Raw genomic sequence first — 13,214 nt, 5'->3', positions numbered from 1 at the left:
TGGCCATCCTACCTGATAATTCAGGCTTGCGCATGACAGATTTTATGGATAAGTTGGTCCTGACTATAATGTGGTGGCTTTCAAAATAGGGTCGCAGTTTAGTACATGACATAATTAAAACTAAGACATATTTTTCAAGAAATCCATACCTCATCTCAGCATCCAGCAGGCTCTCACTTACATATTAGACCAGATGTTGTTCACCTTCCTGTTCTTTTACAAGGACTGCACTGAATGTTGTGTCAGTGACAAATAAGTATACTGACAGAGGTTCTCCCTTCTCTGGTTTGGCCAGTAAGGGTGGAGATGACAAATAAGATTTGAAGTCTTGAAAGGCTGCCTCATGTTCATCCGTCCAATGAAAATGTTTATTTTTTTCTGAATAGGTTGTAAAATGTTTTACACCTTTCAGAGGATCATGACATGAACCTGTTCAGGGCAACTACCCGGCCTGTCAATTTCTGAATATCTTTGACGGAGTTGGGTAACTGAAGTTCCAGGATAGCTTTTATCTGTTCTGGGCTGGCTTCTATGCCTCTCTTCGTAACCATGTATCCAAGGAACTTACCTGCATAAACTCCAAAGTGGCATTTTGCAGGGTTGAGCTTCATGTTGTATTTTTCTAATATTTCGAATCCTACTTCCAAATGCTTCACATGATCTTCTGCATTTTTGGATTTTACCACCATGTCGTCTATGTAGACTTCCATGATATCACCTATTTGATCCTTGAACATCATGTTTACCAGGCGCTCGTATGTTGCCCCTGCATTCTTCAGGCCGAAAGGCATGGCATTGTAACAGTAAATGCCTCGGTCAGTTATGAATGCAGTACTCTCCTGGTCAGCAGGGTGCATTTTTATTTGATTGAATCCACTGGAAGCATCCATGAATGTCAGCATCTCATGCCCTGCTTTAGAGTCTACCATGGCATCAATATGTGGCAAAGGAAATGAGTCCTTGGGGCAGGCTTTGTTCAGGTCAGTGTAATCTACACAGACTCCACTCAGGGTACATTACTTCCCTGATCATTCCCCATATCCAGGAGTTTTTCCACTTCTTCGTTGATTATGGCATTTCTTTCAGCTGCAAATTTTGATCTTTTCTGTTGTACAGGCTTAAAAGATGGGTTAATATTAAGTTTATGTGTAATTATATCAGCACTAATTCCAGTCATATCAAAATGAGACCAAGCAAACCAAGATGATTTATTTTTGAGGAATTTTACCAGTTCGGGCCTGACACTATCTGGAGCGTCAGATCCTACTAGAACATACCTGTCAGGGTACTAAGGGTCTAGGATTACCTTATCTATTTCCATTGTGGGAGGTGCTACATAAGTGCTCCTGACAGGGTACTGTAATTGCTATGCAAGGGACTTTCCTGCCTTGGACGGTTTCAAAGCCGCTGTATAGCATTCTTGGGCTGTCTTGTGATCTTCTTTGATTTTGACTATGCCCCAATCCGTTGGTATCTTGATACACTGGTGATAGGTCGATGGCACAACTTTAACATTATGAATCCGGGGTCTGGCCAGGATTGCATTGTAGGATGACAAGCAATCTAGGACTCCAAATTTCTCATAGTATGAGACTCCTTCAATGTAGGTTGGTAGGTGGATTTCTCCTAATGTGCTTTTGGTTTCTCCACTGAACCCTACCAAAACGCTGGATTTTTTGGTGATTTGGTCCTTATTGATTTTCATGGCTTTTAGCATGTCAAGCACATCGGGTTTACTGAGCTTCCTCCATCTACTAGGATCCTTCTTACTGTGGCGGTTCCAATCTGCATAGAAATTACCAAGCCATCATGATGAATATCAGGGATACCTACCAGGTCACAATCACTGAAAGTGATTGTTGGGACATGATCCGGTTTGCAGGGTGATGTGATCCTTGGCTTACTGGCTATCTTTTTAGCTGCTGAACTAGTCAAACCACAGATTTCTAACCCACCAGATATGAATTTTACTTCATAGATTGGGTGTGGTGGAGGCATGCTGCGATCCTGCTTATGTTCCTGGTTCTCTTTGCCTTGGTCTGCATTCCTTCCTTTCGTCTTGATCAAGTCTTTCAGGTGTCCAGATTTCAGTAGATAAGCCACTTCTTTCCTCAGGGTGAAGCAGTCATCCGTTGTGTGTCCAACGTCCATGTCAAATTCGCACCATTTGGAATTGTCTCTCCTAGGGTTAGGATTTTCCACCTTTCTGGGCCATCTGACCACTGGTCCTATGTTGTCAAACATTTGGATTAACCCTGCAATATCAACACTGAAGTTATGCTCAGAAATAGGTGGAAAAATTTTATCCTTACCTTGATACTCATGTGCTAGGTTTACTTCTGAATGGTCTAGCCTGGAATATGGAGTAGGTCTGTAATTGTTCCCTTTGTTGCTTTTCCTATTGCTCTTTTCATAATCTTTTGGTCCACTGGATGATCCAAGTTTGTAGCTCTTGTCTTCTTCCAGCCTGATAAAAGTGAGGGTTTTGGCCTGGACATCTTCGAAGGTATGGCAGGGATACTTAGTGAGCTCGTTGTATAAGTCACTATGACGTAGCAACCCCTGTCTGAATGCTTCCACTGCTGTTCCTACGTCACACCTGGGAATAGATACTTTTTCTTTGTTGAATCTTGCAAGGAATGTCCTGAGAGTTTCATCAGGCTTCTGTGTAATCCTATAAAGATCACTGGATTGCTTCTCTAACTCCCTGCTACTCGCAAGCTACTGGTTGAAGTTTTTGATCAGGTTGGCAAAAGAATGGATGCTCCCAGTTGGCAGGTTGATGTACCACTGTAAAGCAGGACCGGTCAGGGTTGTTCCGAATCCCTTACACATGCAAACTTGTCTGAACTCGCTGGGAATGGATGCTGCTAACATTTTTTATTTGTAAAAACTACATGATTTTGTGGATCTGTACTTCCATCATAGATTTTCATAGACGGGACCACAAATTTTTTGGGCAAGTCCACCTTTTCTATTTTGTCTATGAAAGGCGAATCAGCATAGGTGTCAGGGGCAGCTTCTTCTAAACTGGCAGGTACTCCAGGTATCTTGTCGAATTTTTCATTGATCTTTTTGATTTCCTGGACTACTACCATCATGATGGCTGCTGCAGATTCATCAAGTTTTCCATCGTCATTTTTTGGCTCACCATCGTCATCAACTTTGACGAATTTAGAACCACCTGGGCTTCTAAAACTGGAAAAATCAATATTTTTGATAATTGATGCAAATGGTGTTCCTGGCTGGAATCTGGAGCCTGCTCCTTGGGATTTTTCCAAATTTTCTTTCAGAGCTGACTCAGATTCTCTTAATTGTAGGATTTCAGCCTCACATTGGGCTACTTTTTCTTTCAAGCTTTCCAACTTAGCTATTTGTTGGAAGGCTGCATCCAATTGTTCTTCAATGGTAGGTTGGGCCATTTTTGTAGGATATTTGGATTTTTGTAAGATAAGGAAAAAATATTTAAAGAGCTAGATGCCCCACGGTGGGCGCCAATTATTTTGTGTGGATTTTGCGCAAGGCAAAATCAGGTCAGGGTAAGTCTAGGTGGGGTTAACTAGCTCTGATTAATCTGTAAGTCAGGTTGACAGGATATAATGCAAGAATTAACGTACGATGAAAGAATAACAATAAGACAAAGAACATTGTACGTGGAAAATCCTTAAATGGGAAAAAACCACGGGCACCAAGCCAGGAGAGGATTTCACTACTATGTTGAGTATTTAGCACAATGGGACGTAATTATCTCAAAAGTTGTGTAAGAATGTTGTATGCTAGAGTTTGTCTTGTATATCTCTTCCTTTCCAAATGATTTCTAAATGCTTCTTATATAATGATGTGCTGAACGGCTGGTTAATATCTCCATAAATGCCAAATATTCTGTCTTAATTACCTGCAATAATATCCATTATTACGTCCTTAATTACTGGCTTAATTGCATAATCTTCCCATTTAATGTTGTGCGCGTAATCTTCTTATAATATGATCTTCTGGTCTGATATGGTCTTGATATTTTGACCGTTGTCCTCTCCATGGCCTGGTGCCTATCTTCATGTGTCCTGGTAGCTTGACATCCTGACACCCTGACAGTCAGGCCAAGGCAAGATATTGATTAGGGATATCTTCGGATTTCCAGGCCCAACAATAACCATGTGCATATGTCTTTGAATTGTTTACATATTGCATGCGTATATATACACCAATACTTACATCTTTTAAAGTGAGGTTTTTGAAGTCAAAAAATTCACCTAATATAGTCTTCTTGGCCGGACCATAAGAGGAGGAAAAAGAGGAGTTTTTTCCCTTCATCTTTCCTTTTAAAAAACTTGATCAAAAGTTGATCCTCAAACACACATATAATCTCACAAATTATATTATACATAAAATATTACTAAAGTAGTAATATTAGTAGTATTATTCAAGGGTTATGATTCTAACCTTATCTAGCTAATAAATTAGTATTGTTGGGGTGTAGTCTTGGGCGCAAACCAAAGGAGGTTTCCTCCATTGGAAACTAGAAGAAAAAGGATCGTCTAAGCATGTAGAGTTCCATAAGAACAATAAAGGAATTGTTGTTCTTATTGCCATAAAAGTATTGTAAGGAACTTTCATCTTATATCATCTTAATTTTGTCTTGTAATTTACTTGCATGTAACTAGATCCTTAAGACACTAAATTAAAGTAATTTAGTAGCTAATTATAGGAGTCTAATTAGGGGTCTAGAACTTTCATGTGGTATCAGAGCTCAGGTGTAACATGCATGTTCATTTTAGGCATTAAAATCGGGTTATAAGATGACCTAATAAAAATCGGAAATTTTGATATAAAATAGTTTTGTTCGAAATTTTTGATATGCATGCATACCTATTGACCTTGAAATGTTTGTGGTCAGTTTTGGTTAATTATGGAACTTTATTGCTAATTATTTTGTTTTTTCTTTCAATAATCGAGCCAAAATGCTTAATTATGGTTAAATGTTAACTTAAAATAGTTGCATGTTGATTATGGTCTTGAAATTTTAATATAGTCACACATAAATGTTTTACTTAGAGTAAGTAAAATTTAGAAATTAATTGGTTAATTTTTGCATGTTTATTGATTTTTATTAGATAAAAATCGATAAAAGTGTGATTTTTTTCATAAAAATATAAAACGTGTCTTTATGGGTTTGAGAAAATATCATATGATCTCATGCATATTTTAAATATTGTAAATGAAATATGGAAATTAATTTGTTTATTTTTTAGTGTTTATTGGTTTTTATTAAATAAAAATCGATAAACCGGGATTGTCTTTCTCAAAATTGTTTGATCGAAATTTTTGGTAATTTTTATACTATTTTTATGTTTTGGAAAATGTTCCAGAATGTTAAAAAATTTCATTTTGAATTTTTCATAAGTTCTATGCTTAATTTGGAATTAGATCATAAAAGTTGTGATAAAGACAATTATATTGTGTGTTTGATACAAAATAAAATTTTTTGGGAAAATTTTGGAGTTTTAAATTTCTGGAAATATTCAAAAATATACAAAATTTTTATTTCAATTTTTCTTATTTATTAGGTTTTATTTTATAATAGTTATGATAAAACCGTTACAATTAGCATTTATAGCCAAATCAAGCTAATCCATTATCAATAAATTAGTTGAGACTAATTTTAAGTACTAAATCAGTTTAGAAGGTTAGTTTGACCTTAAATATGATTTAAGTATTAATTATCAGTTTTTAATGGTTAAAAATCGATAAGTTTCATAAGCCGAGCTAAGTATCAAATGATTGGATTAAAATGGCAATTTCGCATGGATTTTATTTTTGTTATTATTAAATAATCGTTATTTAATTTTATTGAGTGAATTTCATTTTTTTCTACATTTATGTAATTTTGTACCTAGTATGGCCTAGTTTTTAGCCGTATTACTCATAATGAAGACCGGTGGAGTCTTAAAGATGGTGCAATATTTGGAAGGACTTCCAATGAAGAGGCAAGGGACCAAGGAGTTGGTTTCTGAACTTGTAATAGAATAGTTAATTAGATTAACTAGTTCTTTAGGTGGCCATACCAGGGTTTTATGAATGTTTCATTTAGTTTACCATGCCAAATTGCCTATATCATGCATTTTTATTTTCCCACTATTGTCTATTACAGTTATTTATAATTCGCCAACTTAGTTCACTTATTGGGAATTGATAACTAATTGATAAGATCTCTCACATTCTTAAATATTGAGATTAGCCCTTCTTATTAGTAACACATATGAATCCTTTCTTCATTAGAGGGCAGGTTTGGCCTCACCGGGGTGTCCTCTTTTAATGTTGGGTAAGTAGCGTAATAAATGTTATTACAAGTAAAAGTTGGTTAGACTCGACGGAAGTGCAAGATTGGTATGTCTGGTTTCACCGGGCCCAGTCTTGTGTTCAGGGGCTAGAAGACGGATTTACTTGAAATCTTTCGACCGAGAGTTCTAGAGTAGAATCAGTCAAAGAGTTGACTCACCGAATTTATTTAGATCTCGTATGTCTGGCCTCATTGGGCCGAGATTTATTTAGAAACGGATCTTGGAATCGTTTATATAATTTGGGTGAAAGATCATTATATAAATGTTACATTAAACTCGATAAAAATTGTTTTTCCGAGTATTTTTATATACGATAAATGTTTATATTTCCTTTTTTCGTTTGTAGTATTTAATCGTGCAGTGACAACTAACAACAATCAATCCGCTTCTCTTTCTCAAAATTCACAGCTAGCCTTGGAAAGAGTTTCCTTGGAAGATAAAAATTTTCCCGATTGGGAGGCGAATCTCGATAAACCCGTTAAAGCAGATGAAATAATTCGAAAAATAGTTGAAACTCATTCACCCGAATCTTCTACTTGTGCAACAAATGTTGTTAGATCCTCTTATGAAGAGAATAATGCACAAATAAGTGGGAGTTTTAGGAAGGATATATTGACCTTAAATGTTAAGGATAAGATGATATTCAAAAAAAATGAAATTGCCCCGATTATTTGGAAGATGAAAAAGCTGAACGTATGACGTTAGCAAATTCTTTTTCCTATAACATTTATATGATAGACATAAATTATGCTAGTACCACAACATGGGTATTTGATACAGGTTGTGGTTCACACCTTTGTAATCACTTACAAGGATTAATTAAGGTACGACGTTTAGGTAAAGGTGACATTGACCTACGTATCTGAAACGGAGCTAGAGTAGCTGCAGTTTCTGTAGGGATATATGTAATTAATTTAGCATCAGGCCAAAAGTTGTACCAAAATAATGAAAGATCATAGATCCTAATTAGACTCTCTAATTAAAAACAAATTATCTCATAATATGTTCATTTAGTGATCTATGTAACATGCATGCAAATATAAAAGCATAAAATTAAAGATTAAGGAAAAACAATTTTCTTACATTGATATTTATGGTAATATGGGCACAATCAAGATCTCATATCTTGATTGTTCTTGAGCTAAAAAGAAATGGATAATCCTCCTTGAAAAACCCTCAATAAGAAAGTCTCCTTCAAGTTGCACCCAAGAACAAAACACCCAAATATTTTACAAGTATTGACTAGATACTAGTAAAATTTATCCTTGATAATATTTGTAATATTACTAACACTCTTAGTAATAATATTTTTGATTACTAACTTTTTAGTAAATGATATATAATAATTTTTAGAGAGATAGACCAAGTTTTGTTCACATGCAAAAGTGAAGTAATGAAGTGTAGAAAAAATGAACAAAAGATGGAGTGTAAGTAGAGGAAGTGGCGGGTGGAGTGTGTAGTAGTAGAGTGTAGGATTCATTTTCCTTATTTTATTGTCCAACATATTATGACACACATAATGATCACATGACAATTATGGAAGAAAAATATGCAAAGTGTAATGATCATGATCATCCACTACACTCCATTTACACGGTCCAATGTACCATTTACGGGTCCATTTTGGTTCTCATATTTGTCGCACAAATACGTGTAAATTTTTTTTAAACATCGTTTCATGTTTAAATGCTTCCAATTAATTTCGTCCAAATTACTCCGTAAATATACGTGTACCGCTACACATATTATTTACGTACTAATATTAATCACATTAATCAATTAGTACAATTTTAGTTAATTAACACTTAATTGACTAAAACCCATCTCATAAAATTTATTATTTAATTATCGCATAATTAAATAATAACTGCCGCTCCTCGAGTTCGCAACTCGAAATCTCTCTAAAAATAATCGACTAACCTATTAGTCAATAAATCAAGGGACTAAATAAATTGTATCTCATACAATTAATTAGTTATAAATTGGGGTTCGTTCCTATAGGTGTGATCGAAAGGGGTCAGTTGATCACCGTCGTCTCACGACAATAACGTCAAACTCTAGTCAGCCAACAGTTATCGATTTACGTTAATCAACTGACGAGGATCAAATAATTAAATATCTGATGATATTCCTTTAATGAGATTTATTATGTAAACGCACTATTGTAGAGGACACTAACTCCAACAATCTCCCACTTGTCCGACACAAGGTGTGCGCTACCAATTCTCTTGTCCGTTTTTAATCAACCACTCAATGCAAGGTGTCTTTTAGGTCGCACTTGCACATGAACATATCGCGAGTGGTTTTCTCGATCGGGAGTGTGACTATCAGACCGGAAAAATCTCCCACGGATTACTTCCGAGCGTGGCCACGCATTTATAGTCATTAACTCCTCGAGTGGCCTTGAGATATATTAACCCAACGTGGGTGGACAATTCCTGTCTGCCTATATATCCTATTGCACAATACAGATCACCATGACTCAGTAAATGCCATTTGGCCTCCTTTCACGGCACGACCTAGGACAAAAACCAAAGTCACTCGAAAACTGCACTTGCTCAGATAATAGTCTCCAGTCAAAAGAATCAACTCATAGGAACATCTTAGAGATCCCTGCCACGACCAGGCGTCTATGATAGAACTAAGGGACTCTCTAAATGGTCACTGTCCAGCAAAGTGTCACACACTCTGCCTATGTAATCGACTAGTCATCATGTATGACCTCATGGTATGAACAACCATCAATAGACTCACAATCTAGTCACTCCAAGACGTCACCTCATTAAGTGACTAGGGATAAAATACAATGTTCATCTTATTCACTTGAATAGTGTTCAACATTGTCTCCACAACTTATTCAGATAAACAAGGTATTTAAAAATTTTAGTCAAACTAAATAAAAGATTCATAAAAAAATGAATGCGAAAACAATGAATGTGATTATCATATATATAATAAGAGATACACTATCCAATTATTACATATCCATAATCTAAAGAAAATATGGTACTCGTCTCAATCCCATTGCAACGACATGACCATCATGCTTAGCCTTTAATAAAGGCTTGGTTAAAGGATCAGCAATATTATCATCTGTCCCAACCTTACAAATGTCAATTTCCTTCCTTTCCACATAATCTCTAATTACATGGTATTTCCTTTCAATGTGTCTAGATTTGTTACTAGACTTCGGCTCTTTGGCTTGAAAAATAGCTCCACTGTTATCACAATATAGAGTGATCAGATCTTTGGCGGAATGGACTACTCCTAGTCCCTCTATGAATTGCCTAATCCAAACAGCTTCCTTCGCAGCCTCAGACGTTGCAAGGTACTCAGCCTCTGTTGTAGAATCCGCAGTAACGCTTTGCTTGAAGCTCTTCCAACAAATAGCTCCTCCATTTAGCATAAACACATAGCCGGATTGGGATTTCGTATCATCCCGATCGGTTTAGAAACTTGCGTCCGTGTAACCTCTTACATGCAACTCAGTTTCTCCTCCAAACACTAAGAATGAATCCTTAGTCCTTCTCGAGTACTTAAGGATGTTCTTTACGGCTATCCAGTGATTCTCACCAATCTTGTCTTGATAACGACTTGTCATGCTCAAGGCATACGCAACGTCGGGACGAGTGCAAATCATAGCATACATGATAGACCCAACAGTGGAAGCATAAAGGATGGTCTTCATGTGTTCAATCTCCTTAGGGGTAGAGGGAGGCTGTGACTTGCTCAAAGTAATCTCTTGGCCCATAGGTAGAAATCCTCTCTTTAAGTTTTTCATATTGAACCGGTCAAGAACTTTGTCTATAAAAGCTTCCTGACTCAATGCTAGTATCCTTTTGGACTTCTTAAGCTTACACACTTTCTTAGGGTTAGATGTATCCAAAAAACCTTCAGGTTGTATCATGTACACCTCTTCTTCTAGAATCCCATTCAAGAAGGCGGTTTTGACATCCATTTGCCAAATTTCATAATCATGAAATGCGGCAACCACTAAGATTATCCTAATGGACCGAAGCATAGAGACTGGAGCGAAGGTTTGGTCATAGTGTACACCATGAACTTGGGTGAAACATTTTGCCACCAATCTAGCTTTGTAAACATCTACATGTTTATCCACGCCGAGCTTAATTTTATATACCCATTTACACTGAAGGGGTCGCACTTCCTCACGTAAATCCACCAAGTCCCATACCTGGTTCTCGTACATGGAATCCATTTCGGATCGCATGTCTTATAGCCAAAGCGAGGAGTCGGGACTAGACATGGCCGATTTGTAGGTAGTGGGTTCATCACTTTCCAAAAGTAACAAAACACCATTCTCTTCGATGTTACAAAGGTAGCGGTCAGGTGGATTAGAAATCCTACTTGACTTTCTAGGAACAATTACCGCTTCAGAGGAAGAGGGAATGCTATCCTCCATGTTCTCCTCTACCTCATTCTCGGTTTGTGGCTCTTGAACTTCGTCAAATTCAACTTTTCTCCCACTCTGTCTCCTAGAAATAAACTCCTTTTCTAGGAAGACAACATCACGAGCCACAAACACTTTGTTCTCGTGTTTATTGTAGAAATAATAGCCACGTGTTTCCCTTGGATATCCTACAAAAAAGACATTTGTCAGACCTGGGTGCAAGCTTATTGTCAGACTTGATCTTGACGTACGCTTCGCAACCCCAAATACGCATGAATAACAAATGAGGGACTTTTCCTGTCCATATCTCATATGGAGTCTTATGGGCCGCTTTAGTCGGGCTTCGATTTAGTGAAAATATTGCAGACAAGAGGGCAAAACCCCAAAATGAACTAGGAAGCTCGGTTAGACTCATCATAGACGGAACCATATCTAGTAAAGTTCGGTTTCTCCTTTCGGCCACACCATATAGTTGTGGTGTGCCAGGAGGAGTCCATTGTGATACTATACCATAATCTTTCAGGTGTGAATCAAATTCAGAATTTAGGTATTCACCACCACGATCGGACCGTAGTGTCTTAATCCTTTTATCCAATTGGTTCTCTACTTCATTTTGAAATTCTTTGAATTTGTCAAAGGCTTCACTCTTGTTCTTTATTAAGTAGACATACCCATATCTACTTAAGTCATCAGTAAAAGTAATGAAGTAGTGAAAACCTCCTCTAGCGGTGATGGTTAATGGTCCACACACATTCGTATGTATAAGAGCCAAAACCTCACTAGCTCATGTCCCTTTTCCCGCAAAAGATGCACGAGTCATCTTGCCTAAAAGGCAAGACTCGCATGTACCATAAGATTCGAAACCAAATGGTTTGAGCACTTTTGATGAAGCAAGTCTCTTAATGCGTCTTTCGTTTATGTAGCCTAAACGACAATGCCAAAGGTAGGATTCGTTTCGATCACCCGTTTTGAGCTTTTTAGTTTCCACATGATAAACGTCATTAACATCATTTAAAACATAAATGCCTCCAATTGAAATGGCCTTGCCATAAACCACATCATTTAATGAAAAAGTACAACTATTGTCCTTAATCATAAAACAAAAGCCTTCCGCGTCTAACGCGGAAATGGAGATTATGTTTTCGGTTAAAGTTGGTACAAAATAACACTTATTTAAATGCAACTCTAGACCACTACCTAAAGTGGGCACTTAGGTCCCCACGGAAATGGCCGCTACTCTAGCTTCATTTCCCATGCGGAGATCCACATCACCTTTTGCTAGTGCTCGCACGCCCCTTAAACCCTGATACGTGCCTAATGTATAGTCTTTTTAGCCTATTTTATGCAGGTATTTCTATGCTTTTATCGTGGTTTTATGCTACGAAATGCCCCGAATATGCTACTTTGGGTTATTTTGTCTTATTTGCAGGAATGAGCCATAAAGTAGTATATTCATGCCATTTACCGTCCGTTTAGCATGCATTTGGAGGAAGAGATGATTTGGAGCGGGAAATATAGCTGTCTTGGGATGCGTGAAGGTGTTTCGGGAGCTAAAAGGACAAGTCAAAGACCAAATTACAAGACCAACACGAGCTGGAACCAGGAATTGTTCGATCGAGCCTTACCTTTTGGTCGATCGAGTAAACAGACGGAAGAACTATTCGATCAAGCTTTATCTTTTGGTCGATCGAGTAAACAGACGAAGAAACTGTTCGATCGAGTGGCTTAAGTGTTCGATCGAACAATTACAAGCTACTGGGCCTCAATTCACGTTAAGCTTAGATTAGGTTTTATGTTTTTAGGCTATAAATAAATCTAATAGGAGGTTAGACAAAAGGGGGGGATTGCACGTTACTCTACTCTCTTTTCTCCTCTCTTATTTTGTTCCAATACACTGTTACTTTGTTCTCTTAATTCCGGATCATTAATTCAGTAACTTATTTCTTCCCTTTTATTCTTCCTTTTTCTTTTATTGCTTTTATTGTTTCTCCTTTTAGTTGCCATGTCTTATGTTATTAGATTAGCAATTGCTAGTGTAGTACCCCGAGCCATGTGTAGCTAATTTCCTTAGTATGTTAGGATTAGGGAAGCCGTGGTAGCAATGTGTTATAATTGACTTGAATGGATTAGTCTTGCGATAAGAATTGTATTTGGCAATTTAATTGTTATCAGGTCGAATGAATGCATGCAGGAGACCAATTTATCTAGTTAACCCCGACCTGGATCGAAATATTGGAAGGGAAGGCTTGCTTAATTACAATAGGGTATTGTAGTGAGGGCGAAAGCTAAGCTATTTACGCTCTAGGGCGGTTTAAGGACCGAAAGGTGACGACCATAGCTCTTCTTATCAATAGTTTAATCGCCTCAGTATACCCGATAGTATAGCTGCCACGGTAGACCGACTCCTAGCATATTCCCTTCTCCTCTGTTAATTTCTTGCGTTTATTCCTCTCTTACCTTTTCAT

The sequence above is a fragment of the Silene latifolia genome, chromosome Y (assembly GCF_048544455.1).
Source record: "Silene latifolia isolate original U9 population chromosome Y, ASM4854445v1, whole genome shotgun sequence".
Taxonomy (NCBI): Eukaryota; Viridiplantae; Streptophyta; class Magnoliopsida; order Caryophyllales; family Caryophyllaceae; genus Silene; species Silene latifolia.
This window is presented reverse-complemented; position numbering follows the sequence as displayed.